Raw genomic sequence first — 18124 nt, forward strand, 5'->3', positions numbered from 1 at the left:
AGTCACGCTACTGGAATAGATAATTGGGAATAGTGAAGGTACCTATACTCATTGTATATTATTTTAATGATCGCATAAATTGTTTAAACGTCTCGTACGAGATTTAGCCACCGTAGCTGTATTTAAGGCGTGTAAATTATATACGATATGAGAAATATAATACACCGCAGTTATTTCCTAATATGTATTATATTATTTTACATATTCACCTTTATTACTATCCGACCATTAGTAAAGATCAACGAATGTGATGTATTTATTAAGTATAATATACGTCAGTTAAAAAAAAAAAAAAAACTATCATCGATTTTTTTCATGCGACGAACGTGGATGGTGATGGGTATCATATAATATTAAAATGTCTTCATAAATTATTTTTGGATTTTAGTTTTCAAGACGTCATCGTCAGTCATCGAAGTGGTCTCGTCATCGTTGTATATGAATACTCAGTTCTTATACATAAATTACATCCGTAAAAGAAACGCACACCACTGCACAAATGGCCGTCTACAAAGTTTGAAAACTTGCTGTGAGTATATAGTAGGAATATCGCGTAGGTATATACTAAATAATAGTGTACGGGGCATTAGCAAACTTTCTCAGCACATAATGAAAGAAGTTCAAACGCTGTAGTTGAGCGCGGGCCTTTGACGAAGACTACTTTCGGATGAATTGTATTATTATATGATAACAGTCTCGGTTGTCGTTACAAATATTCGTGTAGGTATACCGGGTGATTATTTTAACGCGAAACCCTTTTTTGTTTTTCATACACGCTTTCAAATTCCGAATCAGAATAATGTGTAGTAAAAAAAATTTCATAGTGAGCGTTCAGGGCTGGATCAAAGGGGAGGGACTAGGGGGGTATAGACTCGGGCCGCAAGTTAAAAGGGGCCTGCACAATAAATCGATTCGTTTTTTTCATATATAAAATAGCATCAAATAAATAAAAGGGCCTCACCAAAAGTAATAGCTTCCTTATATTATGACCACAATCCGATCTTATGGACGGTGGATGAACATTTTGAGAGTATGCGCCTGTTGCGCAGTAGCACTACACTGCTGAACAGTGGTGTATTTAGGATTTTTTTACGGTCCCAACATTTTATTACTTACTGATAAAGCAATGAATGGAAAAAAAACATAGTTATAAACTGCATATGAATATGAGCTAAAAAAATATGTGGTCGAGAAGAGGGAGAACATATCCATAATCTTTCCCCGTAAATATGCCACTGCACTAATCTGCTCATCAAAACTTTAAACACCTATTATAATATCAACCAATTAACCATTTGTTTGAAATTCGATTTTTATTGGTATATGAAACAATTCGGGTCAATGTTCTGCTTGTGAATATAAAATAGAAATGCGTACCCACCAAAAATGTTATTTAACAAAATTAAAAATGTAATTATATTTTCATTGAAAAAATTTAATAGAACAATATTAAAAATGTACTGTGTAATTTTATCGAGAAAAAAATATTTTCTTAAACGATAATAATTTTTAAAATAATGAGTGTATTACGATAAAAGTATCACCCTGTGTATAATGTATAATGTACATGTATATTATTAAAAAGACGACATACCTAGCCATTGTATGTAATATATCAAAATCAGAGGACTCGACAGGCATGCGTATCGATAATATTTATTTAGCTTTGGAGGTCGATGAAACTAACGAATACGCGCAAGGCTTGAACTAGGGAAGTTTTTATTTACGATAAAAGACAGCTGGAATGCGCCTATACTTCAAAGTTATATATTAATATTTACAAATAATTTATACAGTGCTTCATCAAAGTTGACAAATACGTATTTTTTGTAATAAAAATATGACTTTATGTGTGACATTATAATTATATAAATAATTAAAATGTATTCACGGACTTTTTATCTTTTCTTCGTATTAATAATTGTCCACATAAAAAAAAAAATAATAATATAGGCATTAGGTACAAGTAACGATGATAGTCTTAATAATTAAATTAAAAAATATAATAAAAAATAATCGGAATTTATTTATTTTATTTTAATTAAAGTTATCACATTATTAGTTGACAGCTGTCTGTTATTTCTATTGGCTTGTTAGATACAAATCTATAATACCCATACATATGGAAAAAAATAAAATAAAATCAATTAAACAAACTTAAACATTCAAAAAAACTTCAACAATTTGAAACGATTCCGAGTATACATTGATATCAAAAGTTTCAAAGAAGGAAAAATAACGTAATTAGCTAAAGCAGGAGAAAAGTCAAGTTGTAATGAAACATTTCAATGTAGGATAATAAAATATTGAAAAACACCAGAATCCACTCAAAAAACAAAACTGAAAACAATTTCATCAATAAGATTAGAGAGAGATCAAATTAAACATTTTTTTTAGAAAAATTTTATAATATAATCAATAATTATGTATAAATTAATAATTAAATCAAAAATTCTTTGTAAATAAGATATTATCTATATGATGAAAATTTCTGGGCACGTGGAGTAGTTCTCACATCTGTTGCTCATTTATGATGCTAGACCGCGTTGCAGCTTTCGCTTTTTATTCAATTTTCATTCGTTCTTTTATTCATGTAGACCACTGACCACAAAATTATATTTCAAGTTGAAGAGTGATCCAAAATATTACAAACGATATAGTTAAAATAGTTTATTTGGCTTTAGTTTTAAAATTAAAATGTAAATATGTAAAAATGTAAATGAATAATTACACATTTTTAAAAGTTTGAATTCAATAACTGTAAAACTTCGCATAAATAAACAATACTACACAGTCTACACAGTTTGTTAATTGTCAAAAAACACTGATACTATCATGTAGAATGTAGATAGTTCATCATGACCTATAAGTATATTACATATTGGTACCAAATTCCAATACACATCAGCCTTTCTTCGTTTATCATGATCATGAAATATTTATGTACCGTATCTTGTACCGTCAAGAAGAAGGTCTTCTATATCTGATAGATATTTTTAGAAATTATTACCTCGTTTTGTTATTTTATTCATTTAATGATGCCATCGTGGACTGTGGCAATTACTACGTATTTGCTTACTGAATTTTAAATAATTTAAATAATTTAATTTGTTTTCCATGATTCTAAATAAAAGTTCCATTTTCAAATTGCTTAAAAAATTATGAGATGGCCAATTTATAATTATTTATTGTGTTTACGTTTTAAGAAATATGGTTTATTAATTTCCGTCGAGTTTTTCAATTGAATGTAATGCATAATCATAATAACAGGCTAGTGTAAAATTGTACGTAAGAGTACGACGAGTGTGTGTATGATGACAGTGTGATACCCTTCCCATTTGCTTTTTTTAAGGTAAACGTGCTGGCGAAGTATGGTAAGTATATAGTTTTACAAGTCGGTTGCTCGTCCAAAGTCTTGGTGTAGATAACAAAGCGATATTTCACATTATAATATTATAATGTGTCATTTTTGTAGTAAATAGAATATTAAATAATATTGGCCATATCACTTGACTGATTTCAATAAAAATTATGTAAATAGATAAATAGATACCTACCTTAAGACTCGGGAAGGTGTTTTAGCTTTTTGTTTTACATTTATAATATGCTGCTATGGAGTGATGGCTCACAGATAAATTTCGTTCTGGTTTATGAAAATTACGTATCTAAAAGTCTGAAATGGGGAGAGTGAGTGTTCGAACCTGACCATTTTTCGCGCGCTGTTGAATAACCTCTCACGAACGTCGAACAAGTTCAATAACCTGGTTAAAGTTGCGGACCTGAAAAAAAACAGCTGTCGTACCCTCCGTCCACCGCGCCGTACACTTTATCTTACGCGTTGGCGCGAACCGGCTTTTGTGGTCAACGACTCACTTTTTTTCTTTTGCGATTGACGAGTTCGCGACGTAACTGTAGTCACCCCGAGTGCGTCCGTTTTACTTTTTTTTTTTATTACCGGACGTACCGGTCTTTGTGTACGAATCCATCGTTTTCGCTGGCGTTCCGTGTGATCTAACATTGCCGTCGGTACCATTTTTTTTATATGCCAATATACGCGTTGTTGGTGTAGATATATTCGCACTTCTCGATTCAGTTCGATGTTTGGTGTAAGACGCGTTTTGTGTGCGAGTCGGAGCTCGGCAATACGTATTGCTCGGTATATGTACTGTCTTCCGATATTGTTGAAGTCCCGCAGAAGCCATGCGGTTCACAAAATCCAGCATCACTGCAGACGTGTCGGTTTTGTCCTTTTGGAGCTGTCTTAGAGGTTAGTGGAAGTTAGTCAATATGATGACCGTCGGTCTGGTCGTATTATTTTTTTTTTGTAATCTCATACTCATTATAATTTATGTCATGTTAAGAGATACTTGATTTATTTTGATGCCGTTATTTATTTTATATTTTTAATTATATTGTTTTGTGTTATATCTTATATACCATTATGGGGATGCCCATTTCATTTTTATTATTTTATGTTGTAATATTGATATTTTATTTTGCATCATTATATTATTCGAGGAATTTTGTCTTCGATATATATATATATATATACATTAAATTGACATTAGTAATTTTCTGTTATAAATATTAAATATATTTTTTGGTCCCCCTTCTCTATATACCTATGCGAGTCGTGGTAAACACCTGCAAACGTCGTAAGATTTATGGGAGTTTTTCAAATAAAATACACTTATAAATTTATTTTATTATATAATAGATCAGTGGTTCTTAGCCTTTTGTAGATCATGGACCCCTGATGAAAAATTTTTAGATACCGCGAACTCCCTTATCAATTTTTTTCGAATACGAATTACGACGTATTAAGGCTGCCGCGGACCCGGACATGAGTATCGCGGACCCCAGGTTAGGTTAGGTTAGGTTAGGTTAGGTTGGTTTAGACCACAGGTTAAAAACCGCTGTAATAGATCATAATATAGAGAACATTATTAAGATATGATTTGATAAGTATATGAATAATTTTACAATTATAAATTTATTAAGACGTATGAACTATTTATTATGTAAAGAAATACATATAGTATAAACATAGGTGGCCAACATGAATATATTGGCGAGTCACATGGATAAATTTAATATACGATGATATCAAAATTGAACAAAGTAGATATCTGATGTAGTTGGTTGTTCATAGTTTTTCTTTTTAGTTAAAAGTAGGTGCTCCATAACTTATAAGTTAGTCTTTTATCAAGAGTGATGCTAAGATATTTGACATCAGAATATGATAGGATTTGAGTACCCTGAAAGTGAATAGGTGAAAGGTTGGTTCTTTTTAACGTACATGTTACATACGCAGATTTGTCTGGATATATTTTAAATCGTCCCTTAGTTTCTCAGTTGTCAATTGAATCTAAGTGGATTTGTAGTAAGTTGGGTATTTCGTCAAGGCCGTTTTTAGCAAAAAGTATTTCGGCGTCGTTTCTGCAGATGTATGACCACTGACCAGTATGAATTTCCATTATATTATTATATAAGAGCGATTTTGGAGATGTGTTCGAATAATTAAATAATTATGATGATATGGTGTAGGTAAAAAAAAGTTTGATTTTTTCCAGGAAGAAATCTGAACGAAATTGCATAATTTCGAAAAATTGATTTAACTTGATACCCAGTGGAATGTTTCGCTCTAAAATAAAATTGAGAATAGCAAATTTATAATTTTTGTTATAAAATGTATAACCTATTTTACTCGAAAAATATATAGATGTACATTACACTCGTAAAAATTATTTATCATGATAGTATTAACTGGCCGTCTGGCTCACAAATCTAGTTATTTATTATGCGTATTATTTAGCACTGTACTACACCTGTTGACATAGGTTTTGTAATTGCGCACCATTCCTACGTGTCATTGTACCCGTTGTCACGAATTATCAGCTTATATGTTAAACTCATACGGAAAAAATAGACATTTAAACATTTTTATCGTACATTATGCATAATATTATACAACTCAAAAACGAAAAATGTTAGATCTTAGTATAGGCGATATATATATTTATTTAATAAATAATAATATAAGTTATATCAAAAATATATTGTTGCGTAGTTATTAATTTTTTGGTATCAAGGGTTTTCTATTAATATTATTTTGTTCCTAAGAATATAATAGTATATTATTTTACTGAAATGTGTAAAATTCAACGACGTTGTACGTATTATAAGTATTACAAAACAAAAGCCGTTTTTGTCAGTGTTTTGTAATTATTATTCGCAACGTGATATATATTGTTAGGGACACGTGCAGTGTTTGTTTAGGTATTGTAACTAGTGTACCGTATGTATAATTACCTAATATAAGGAAAAAAGATTATGTATATATATAAAAAACATTTAAATGTTAATCCATGATTTGCGAAACACTAACAGTCGAGAAGTTACATCATAATTATTATCATTATTGTCCTGTTATTTTATTTTTATTCGAGCAATAAAAATAAACGCTTAGAGCTGTATCTAAGTACACTATCATAATAATTTGACCAACTACCAAAAACGAATAAATATCGTAATTTTATAAAAGCAAATAAATATCAAATAGTTAAAACGTACACGAGGGAGAAAAATAATAATTTTATTATCACAGGACCGCAGCTGCAACAATTACAAAATACAAAAACAATACCGCTAAAAAATGATAACTACTGCCGCAGTCCCGTCGCGTTGTCGTGCGTTTTGTTAATAAAATATAGGCATACGTGATACACACACACATGTATATATACGTATTTTGTGTACCGTTAATATAAAAATAATTTTATATAGCGGCCCACCGGACAAATCCTGTAGGCCACGGCACAGGTATACAGACGATTCATACTCGCGGGTCGTTTCGAATAAGATATTCCATCACACGAATAATAAAAATATACAGTGGTCTTTACAAAAAAAATGTATTTGCATTTTTTTCCGATACGCTGTACGCCTGTAGTATACAGGTAGGTATGCGTGGCAGGTAAAATATACACGATGATCCACTTTAACTGCTACAACTGCACTTCTTTGTTACCGGGGAGGTTTTATTTTATCATTATTATAATACAGTGTAACATTAATTTTTTTTTAATTAGTCTTTCATAAAATGTATATTTCTTTTTTCGAAGTAGAATACTGTTATATTATATAACATTTGATATTTCACTCAGTAGTTATAGACATACGTTTATGCTGCGTAATTGTTGAGTATGGAAGGTGCGGTTTTAATTTTCAAATACATCAGTTTAAATCAGCGATTATAAAATTTTTGAGAATATTACCCATAAATCGGGTTAGATATTAGTAAATACTAAATAGTCCCCAAAAATTTAGTTTTAAAAATAAAAGTAATATTTTTAATTTATTTTAATCATTCAAAATAAAAGAAAAGATAAGTTTTTTTACAACTAAAAAGTACGTAATCATGATTCTTAATTTTTGTCAATGAAACGGTTATTATTGCATATTTTGAATTAATACTTATTTCTAACAATAGTTAAAATCAGTGAACGACTACTACTGTTTGATAGTTGAAAACCATTGAATATTAATATAATGTTATATTAATGAGATAACAGATGATGTGTAGTTATTGTAATAAAGATAAATTTATAAAATTCAATATAAAAATAAATGTATAAATACTACAAGGTCTGAAATGTATAATATTGTAAGGTAATACAATAATAATGTCGGTGTCATTAAGACATTATAGGTAATCCTCAAAGTTATATAATACATAATATATGGACATGAATGATATTTTTTTAATACTACATTCGTAGTATGCATAATAAATGATAATACGAAGTACATACAATAAAAAAATTAATATTATCTATGTCTTTAACCAGTGCGACCCCTTAGATAATTTCGTTTTACTTCTTGTTGGCTACTAAAATTCAAAACTCAGGTTGGTAACTTACCATACGTCCATAACTTGGCATTTAATTTGCTCGTCTAAGTATTAAATACTTGTAAATTAAAAATACTATTCCACATGATATTTGGTATTTACGCCTCATTAAAATTCTTAGAAAAGTTCATAGATACCGCAGCAGTGTAGTAGAAAATTAAATTAAGATGTTGTCTATTTTCAAAAAAAAAAAAATATATATATATATTATATATATTATATATAGACCTAAGAAAATTACCAGAAAAAAGTATAAGATATGCTATCAAAAATATTGTTGTGTTTTAATAATATATATATAGTAACATTTAGTGTGCCTATACACTTAAAATCATAAGAGAGCACTTATTTTTCAAACCTTACAAATTGACCGAGTGAAATAAGGGTTGTAGATTATGTCGAATGAATCATTCTGTATAATATTGGCCGCACATAATATATACGTAGTTATGCTTCGCAGTCTGCCGTATATTTACATATAATATAGTTCGAGATATCCCGAGGGTCGCGAAAAAAATATCCAGCCCGTGTATAATATAGGATGTTGTAGTCAACCGGAAATGTTATACGTATACAACATATATATTACTTGTGATGTGATTATTGTAGGCATAAAATCATGTATTATATAACTATTAGGGATGGTCAAATTTGTGTTTAGTAAATAGCAACCAAGAATAATGATTTTTGTTTTAAAAACAGACATAATACATATATATAAAAAAAAATCATAAAACTGTTTATTATGAAAAATAAATTATAATATATAACTAATAAATCATTTTGAAAATTAGAATCTGGGTAAAATAGAAAAGTCTCGTATTGTAATAAATCAGTTCAATGTTGGTGGATTTATCTCTGTTTAGCAGCAGTATTGATTGAAAAGTAAAAAATATATTAAGTACCTATATAAAATAGCTTTTGTCGATACAATTTATAATATGGTATAAGTTTTTCTATAGTCTTACCTTTAGATAGTATCTAACTTAGTTTTTGAAGAAAATCAATGACATGGTTGGTAAATATAGATTGAAAATATCTTTCTATAAACGATAGTCGGTAATATCAAATAATGTAATAGTGTTTTAATTTAGTTAATATTGAGTTATACTGGAGATCGAATTTGGAGGCATTCACAGTCGATCGGTAAATAATCGATCGTTTAACAAATGGAAATTCTGTGTATAGTATAATTATAGTGTGACACAGGTGTATGGTATATTATAATTTATAAATTGTTACTATATATTATAAATTTAGGTATAGGCAATTCTATATATATAGAACTCGGGTAATTTATAATTATACGTAGGTACATTAACCATTAAAATCGGGCAATACCATAAAAGATGGAATGAACACATGGCCCAATATGGTTCACACTTTATCCGTAATATATAATATTATTTATATCATAAAAACGTCTATACTTTGCGAGGGACTGCCATCTGCCACTGACTGTATTGTATACGTTATCTCTAAAAATGATAATTGACAGCTTTAAATCTTGAATATATAGCAGGTCGCAGGTGGCGATTACATGTCATGTATTCAATATAAAATAAATTATGTCATAATTATTACGATCCATGAGTCATGGACTTACAAGCCGTAACATCAATCCTTTATTTTTGTAAAGTATTACCACACACCTTCGTATAACGTGTAAATTTATAGAAAATGCATTGGTGCACAATTACATATTCATTAGTCAATAATAAACACAATACAAATTGTACGATGACGGTTTAACTAATTCATTTGAAATTGAAGTCGTCGTTGTTGTTCAATAAGAAGTTGTAAGTAATTTTTGGATGGTATCCAAGGGTTTTAAAAAATATTATATTTTTCGATATCTTAAATGAATAAGAAATTGATAAAAATAAATAATAATCTAATATAATATAATGAATAGTTTTTAAACAATTTATAGATGAGTATAATAATATATTTTGGTACACCATTTTTCAATTGCCATATTTTAATTATTACTTGACTCGTTTTCGTTTTCTGCTATATTTAAAATTTTTCAAACCAACCCTAAGTAATGTTCATTATTATGCAGACCATTATTTCTTCTCTAATGGATTTTGTTATTTAATAACTAGCTTTTAGAATTTACTACTAACTCACAATGCACTATAAAAATTATTTAATAAATCATATAGGTACCGACGGTACCGTCAAATATTGCCCACTATCAAATATCAAGCAAAGAAGTAAAGTTTCTATATGTTTTAGGTAGTAAAGTTAGGTACCTAATAAGATAAAATATATTATGTATTATCTTTATTTACTAGTAGGTACTTAAGTCCTAAATAATTTTAAAATCATTATATGTTATTGTAATTGGTATCGAAATCTTATCGATGCACTACTCCAGGTGAATCGTTACAGACCCGTTATTGCGTAGTTTTCAGTAATGTATATACATAAATTACACTACATTTCTTTAAACAATTGTATTTTATATCATAACATTAAATACATTTTGTATACAATTTACAACTTTCTAAACATTTTTAGGGGTGGGATTATGGCTAAACACCAACCTGTATACATATTGCGCAAACAATACATGCAAATACACAATAAATATATAGGTATATAAATAAATAATATTATTTATTTATGGGAAAAGTTAAAAATCAGTTTGCTGTGAACATTAAAAAACGTTTGTTTACGTTCATTTTTTTTTTAAATTTTATTTAGTCTGCGTTAAATTTATTTCGTATAAGTTAAACGGAAATGTTATAGATTTTAAAATCACGGAAACTGCGTGGATTTCAAACCACTACCGCTACTCACCCTCGCGCCTAAATATAGCTTGTATTATATATTTATAATAGTAATTTAAACTGTTTAATCGCATGAGTGGTTGTATTAATTTATCTTTGGAGACCATGCGGGCCGCAGGCCACCCGGGTTAATGCCGTTAAAGAGTCCACTACACACTGACATTGCCATGACGTAATCTCTATCTCTCAATACTTATTTTAAATAATAAATTATACATGAACGCGCGTGCACAATGCACATATATTTATATATTTATTTATATTTATATGTATAATGTATATATGTATGTCGTGTACGTGTCATAGCCAAACCAATATGAATTATGCAATTTATAATATCATATATGATATATCTAGGTACATATATTTTGTTCTATGTAAGTCCTCTATGAATGAAATTGCGTATAATACAAAATGGTATGATATTGATAGATATATATATTATAGATGCATTACTATTCAATTCAATAATATGTGTTATTAATTTTTTTTTAGTTTCGATAAGTGTACAAAATGTTATAATTTATAATATTATATATTAAGTATTCATTATTTAATACAGTCTGTGATACTTTTATTGGTATGTGCCTTGTATTAAGTTGATAAAATATTTGTTTATCATTATACTATATTTTACTGATACAATTCAAAAAACCCAAAATAGTTTTAAAACGATATTCCTTTTTAGTCCTAAAATATATTGCATGACATGCTGAATGATGAGTTTCCACGTAAGTAATAAGTATGTGGTGGCTTTTTAATGACATTAAATATAAAAAATGCTGTTAATTTCAAAAATATTAACATTGTAGTAATTATAAATATATATGCATATAACATTTGAGGATACTACTAGTGATATGGCAAACTTAGTTTTTTTAACACACACATATATATATGTTTATTAATGTAACATTAATTGTTCAATTATTTAAAAATATTATAGGTAATGAATTAATTAAATTAATGATCACATCGCATTATTCTTAACTGGGCATATGTAGCTGAATAAACATGAAATATCGTAATAGGTTATTTCGAGGAAAGTTGTGTATTGATGAGATTCATAGAAATGCTATCTGCGATTTGTAATGAGAGGTTATCGGAAATTCCAATTTCCGTGATCAACTTATCTAGGATACGCCGCAGGACAACATGTGATGCGTAGGTAGTTACCGCAGTAGGACGCATACTGCAATGTATAAGAATGTACCTATATTGCTTTAGAGCTGCAGTAGATATAATTTGTATACATTATATTACATCAATGTTAAAAAATAAGTCTATCTTGAATGGTTGGGGGCGAGTTCTTTTTATATACCTTACTGTGAAATTTCGCTTTCATCTGACGTATATACTGCAGGAATTCGTAAAATGCTAGTCAACCCGAATGCAATTTAATAATACAACGCAACAGCATATTATACATATATTAGGTTTTAGGTAAAATTATATGTTATATACTAGCCAGCAGACGATTCTTAGAACAGAGTATTTCGGGTTAATGACGACAATAATAAAAAGTAATAAATAAATATTATACATAAATAATGCATTTACGTATAAGAGCAAGCGAATTTAAAATTAAATTCTAATCGTCTTGCAAGCATCGAAAGTCCATTTGATATACTACACGTAAACAATTTCTAAGATTCACATGTTATACAAACCGACATACCATCATAATAATATGTTTGGAATAGTGTGCATATGTGTCTTATAAACGGAAAAGCTATGTTTACTGTGAGTTGAATTATACTATATTTATTGATGAGACACCATAAGTCTTATATTTTCACAAGATGAAAACAAGCCCCGAGATACGTAAACCAGCTGAGGTAATAAATAAATAAATAAATAAATAAAGACTATTTACATCACTTAACATATTTGCGGAAATCTGAAATACTAGTGTTTATTTATTAATTGATTATTAAGAGTTTATTAGTGTTGAAATCAGATTTTTTCGCCCGCTATGCTATCTTTGCTCCATATTTAATTGTCTATTGTTTTGTTACAAACAATTAAAACTGCTTATAAACTAACCAACTTCCAAACTATTTATGTCAAAATAGATGAATTAAATTTTACGTAACATTTTTCCTTTTATTGTAACATACACAACACCTCCCGTATTAGAATATACAAAATCAGAGTTATTTGAAATCTGATTTTCGAGATTTTCAAATATATTTAAAATTTTTTTAATTTTTTGTACTACGCTTAAATAGTGTCCATCCTATGGAGATAATATAAACTTTTACTTTTAAAATGACAATCTCCTTTATTAGTATTTTCTATTTAAATTTGTTTGTGTTGTTGTAATCGAGTTTCATACATTACTTACCACATAGTCATGGTTCAAGATTTATACATCGATTAGATTAAAATAAAATAGAATTAGTTTTACCTAGAATTAGTACACGAGTAGGAACTATCAAATCTTTAAATTCGACGGACTCTGTCTGCATCTAGCATGTCAAATTGGAACTATTGTTTAGTGATGTCTTTGAAGTTTATAGCACGCTAAGAAATACAAACTTTAATTAAAATATAAATCAATAGAAAACCAATTAGTAATATTAGTATTATATAAACATACTTGGTATGTTTTCGCATGCGTTATCATGAAATAACACACATTATGTCATTAAGTGCATTATTAATCTAACCAAGTCATTATTAAGTAAAGGGATAAGAGAAAACAACAATATTATAAAAACGTAATAAAAGAATGTTCAATTGAACAGCTGCTAAAATATTTTAATACCGGTCATCAGACAGTCGAGTGTCGTAAATTACGAAAATTACTCGTAATTATTAAAGATGACATTATCCATAGGTTGTTCCGCCTCGCTAAATCTTTAAGCGTTAGCGATTTAGTTGGATCGTTTGGGTATTATTGACACTATTAAGAAACGCCTTTGTTCGGTGGTGATTTGCGCATTGTTTGTTATAGTAAAATTATACTGAAGTATTTTCGTGTGGGATTATATTTTGTGTATCATTATTATTTTTATAGAGCTTCGGGGAAACTAAAAATCGAAAAAATATTATTTTTAACTTTTGTATTATCTTAAATTTTATTTTTGGATTAAAATAAACTTAATTTGGAGACAAAAACACGTTAATTAATGACTATGTTTGCTAAAAGTTCTATGGTAACTAAATTGAAATACTGGGTCAGTTTTTATTATTTGTATACAAGTATTGTTTTTGAGGAAAAGATCAAAAGATAAATCATTTGACTAATCTAAAAGTTAAGAAGTCATAACATAATATATTAAAAACAGAACTTCAATGATTGACGTAATCATATTTGTTAATTATGTCATCTTTTGAAAGTTCAAAAAGACTTACATCCTATGTTCATATATTTATATTCAAGAAAAAGCCTGGCAAAATGTAAAACATTTAAATCTGAAAACTAATTAAAATACCAGATTCTATTTTAAGAAGTTTATATTTCCATGAAGATAGATAGTAATTCAGTCATTGTTCACACAATTAAATGTAAAATTTAGTAGGAATTGTGAAACAATAGACGTACCCCGAAGAAATTCTTTTAAATGCATGTGCCATTTTTGTGAACTTTAAAAACATACAAATTTGTTTTTAAAACACGAGTAAAAGTAGCTAGATACTAAAATAGTTAATAAGTTTAAGGAATATTTTTTAAAAATTTAAAAGACGCGCGTCATGTCAAAAATCTCAAAATAGTTTATTATCTAATGACAAATTTTAATATATACCTATTTTCATCAAAGCGGCAGAGGAAATTTGTATAAGTAAGTTTATGTATATTATATAAGACCGTGATACATGTACAAACAATTTTTTTATTATAGTTACATGCCTCTATTCTCTAGATTTTAGTGAGGGTAACGATACTCATATTATTATATCACTGTATCTTAGCATAATATAATATATTAATATTATTGTATTTTGAATAATACCTAAGTATTTAAAACGGCGCTTCAAGTAGGCAATTTAGGGACGTTATTTTATTTTATGATAATTAAAACTGGATTTTTGTGCAGCTTAAACCTAAAAACGAGCAATTAAAATGTTAAAATGTGCAAAATCATGAAAAAATAAAATTTTAATGTTTTAGGTGGTACAAATTATAATTTTAATGCTGTTTATTTTTCATAATATTATTATTTATTCGTTGGAATTAATTATTATACGTATATTATATTAAAAATTAATTTGATTTAAATAAAATAATATTAATAATCTGATTTACAATAGTTGATTAAAATGTATATTATTATGTACATTTTTAAGTTTTTTCTGTAAAATTATGTATCTGTGTATATAATATGTATATATAACACGAGTTGACTACGGCTGTTGTGGATAGACTGTAGTAATGTATATGTACCTATATGTAATTCACAGTCGTAGTTGTATTGTCATTATCTTATTTTGTATTACCCATATCGATGTATATATATATATATAATTAAATTATTAGGTATAAAAGTCCAATACTTCATATAACAACATAATATAATAATGATAAAAGAGATAGATGTTATAATATATATTATGGAGCAAAAATATCTGTACAAAAGTATTAATTAGTAAATTTTTATAAAAAAAACTCGAAACGTGCAATTTTGTGCAAAAACCTAAAAATGTGCAATTTTGAGCAAAATAAAACCGTCTTTAAATTAATCTTAATCTCTTGATTTGAATTTGTAGTTAATTTCTATAGGATTTAGAACATGCCATAAAAAGATGCAATTTCACGGGAATCCAGTCTTTGATGATAATATATTAATATAAAAACAATATTATTTTAAGCATTTCAATCGTACTTAGAACATAATGTTACACTAAAAAAAAAATAACCTATTTAAAACAATGCTATTTACAGTAAAAAATGGTTTAGTTGCATTTTCGAAAATTGAAAACAAAATGAATATTAAACACATTAATTAAGTAGGGAAATTATAAAATAAGAAGAAATATAAACTACATATATTTTTATATAATTATAAATGTTAAGTCTAAGGGCTTGTAATAAAATATATTATAGTATATTAAATACCTATAAATTTTTATACTCATAAAAAATATCCATTAAATAATCTATATTGAAAATGGGACCAGAGAGGGGGACATTTATGCTTAATTTTTATATGCTTCAATTATATTTAAAAATTCTTAAAATCAGAATTTGAATAATTGCTAAAAGAAAAATTGGGCGAAATATTATTTTTTGTTTATTCAAACAAATCGTTAAAAGTTGATTAATCAATTTATTTTATAATAAATTATATTACATTGTATTTATGATACGTTTTACTTATTTTAAGGATTTATCATTCTGCTATACATGGTTTATATTAGAAACATTAAAATAATAGGTATTATTTTTTTTTAATAGACAGATGCAACAATAATGAATGATATTTATCATTTTTTTTTTTTTTTAATTTGTGTAAATACTAACTATATCGTATTTTTAACGGGATTCCATACTTGTATACATTATAAAAACAAATTGAAAAATCGTTTTGAATAAGTGAAAATCGAAGTGAATTCATCAAACCATAATTGTACATATATAGTTGTACAAAATACTGACGTCATCAAGGTACACGTTCCGCTATGGTACATACTACTCGGGCGCTGATGCGGCGGAAGTCCAAGAGGGCTTCCTGTAAATTATGCGTTTAGATCAATAACTGAAAGAAAAATGCATCTTTTTAGAACTTGCTGAGTAGATTTATAAAATCGTTGTAGATTATGTTTATATATGGATTACATTTTTCAAAAAAATATTGTACGTTTACAGTAAATATAATATGATTACGATTTTTTTCGAACAATTCGTAATAAATTATAAAAACCCGTTAACAAAATAAGATTTAGGTAAGCGCTTTTTTATATGTTATTGAGCCTCATACATACTATGTATATATATTCTCAGATATAGATTTTAGATACTTATAAGTTATATTGTTTACTCGTTAATGAAATATTATTTCACGTATTTATATAATATATCTATTAGCCTCATACTATCATAAATGTATTCCTGCTACGCGTATATTATAAAATCATTCATTATGTTTAACTAACATGGAAATTGTATTCATAAAGTATCAAGTATTATGTCCATAAAATAGAGGTATTTTTACCTATTTTAAGTATTTACAAATATATACCTCTGATATATTCCACATATCACATCATAGATGTGTAGTTCGATGCAATATTATAAAATTTTGTTGGTAATTCTCGATGGATTTATTGATGTACCATAATATTATTGTTTTTAAGCTATATAATATACCTAATTATTTTATAGATGTAATAGAATATTTAATTATATTCTAAAAAATCATGGTTTTGTTATGATAATTGTAAGTACACATTTTTTTTGTAATGCAATATGGATATGTAATTATAAAGTACCCAATTTGTTTAACACAGTTCTACCATCAAACGATAATTAATTGAACAATGCTTGTTCATAATTATTTCGTTTTTAAAAAACAACTTTTTGAATCTTTATTTACTACAAATTTATAATAATATGAGTTATAATAATAATATTAATATAGAAAAGAAAAAACAATACTGAATACAATAAGAATTGAATACACCTGAATAACAAACGGTATTCTGATTTCGAAAGAAAAATCAACGCCATATATATACGAAATATGTGAAGTAATTACTAATAATAATGGTCGAAGATCTACTGTCTGAATGTTGCAATTACAAAGAAGAGCTCATAAATGAAAAAATACTCAATACCTTGATGTAGTGTTAAGACCTGATCTAGTAAATAACTTCAACTAATTATTATTCTTATAAAAAATCCCAAATCCTACAATAACATTTAAAAAAATAAGCAATTTAAGTTAAAATTGTTTAAAAAGTTATGGACTATAAGAATATGCAACCAATGCTTGTTGTAGATCAATGAAAAAAAAATATATATAATAATAATAATAATAATAATAATACAATAGGAGCTACTTTGTATTCAGGTGTATGAAACGAGACTAGTATAAGTACTCAACACCAACAGTCGCTGTTACATATACTGTTTCACATTGTTATTATTGTGATTGATAAATTATTTGTAAACGATAAAAAAATGTTTGAAACAATGAGGTCATATTACTTTGAATAAATTCAGTTGACATAAACAAACCGGTAATAATATGATATGCCAACATAAAAGGATGTGTTTGTGTGAATTGTGAAACAAACGATTAAAAAATTATGTTTAATATGTTATTATGTGATATAACGTTCACAATAGCGTACTCTTAAATTTCAATGGAAATAATTTTATTTGTTGTCAATCTATCATGGAATAAATTAAATGTTCACATACACACATACACACATATACAGACACAAATATGTCAAATGCATACCG

General features: G+C 27.5%; 1 protein-coding gene across 1 annotated transcript in view; it reads left to right on the forward strand.

Annotated features, from left to right (window-relative positions):
- Nucleotides 1–3950: 3950 nt before the first annotated feature.
- LOC114119212 (uncharacterized) overlaps nt 3951–18124 on the forward strand; it is an 89662-nt gene continuing 75488 nt past the window's right edge. Inside the window, exon 1 of the mRNA XM_050199563.1 lies at nt 3951–4267. The gene's annotated coding sequence lies outside the window, so the exon portion shown is untranslated. The remainder of the gene's footprint in view (nt 4268–18124) is intronic.

Source organism: Aphis gossypii, chromosome 2, assembly GCF_020184175.1.
Source record: "Aphis gossypii isolate Hap1 chromosome 2, ASM2018417v2, whole genome shotgun sequence".
Classification (NCBI taxonomy): Eukaryota; Metazoa; Arthropoda; class Insecta; order Hemiptera; family Aphididae; genus Aphis; species Aphis gossypii.